General features: G+C 22.6%; 1 protein-coding gene across 1 annotated transcript in view; it reads right to left on the bottom strand.

Moving 5' to 3' along the window:
* LOC119591906 (ankyrin repeat and sterile alpha motif domain-containing protein 1B-like) overlaps positions 1–508 on the bottom strand; it is a gene marked incomplete in the record, with an annotated part of 115,155 nt that overhangs the window by 9,446 nt on the left and 105,201 nt on the right.

The raw sequence follows: 508 nt of genomic DNA, 5'->3' as shown, positions 1-508 counted from the left end.
GCAGATAATCCCATTAATAATAAAAAATAAAAATAAAACTAGATAATATGGTCAGATTTGCATACAGAAAACAACAAAATGAACCAATACATAAAAAAATAAGAAATTTTACTTAAACAATAATAAAAAAAAATCATAAACTTCACAGAGAACAAATTATAAACTTGGATATAAATCAAAAACAAATAAAAACAGATAAGAACATCACGAACACAATATACAATAAATAAAAAAATAAATAAAATGAAATAAACGAGAAACAGATACAAACATATAAACTCCACACCATCGTAATAAAAACGTATGATGTAAATAGAACAAAGAAACAAAACACGAGAAAAATAAAGACAACTAAAGACACTAGCCATGAAAAGATAAAAATACAAAAAAAAAGATAAATTCAATAACTAAAAAACTGAGAAAAAGCAACAGAATACAAAATCTATCTTTACTTATCGACTATTACCTTTTTCTATAATTTATACTTACCTATCTACATCATTACGAT

Source organism: Penaeus monodon, chromosome 29, assembly GCF_015228065.2.
Source record: "Penaeus monodon isolate SGIC_2016 chromosome 29, NSTDA_Pmon_1, whole genome shotgun sequence".
Lineage (NCBI taxonomy): Eukaryota > Metazoa > Arthropoda > Malacostraca > Decapoda > Penaeidae > Penaeus > Penaeus monodon.
Note: the sequence above shows the minus strand (reverse complement) of the source record. Positions and strands in the feature narration are given on the sequence as shown.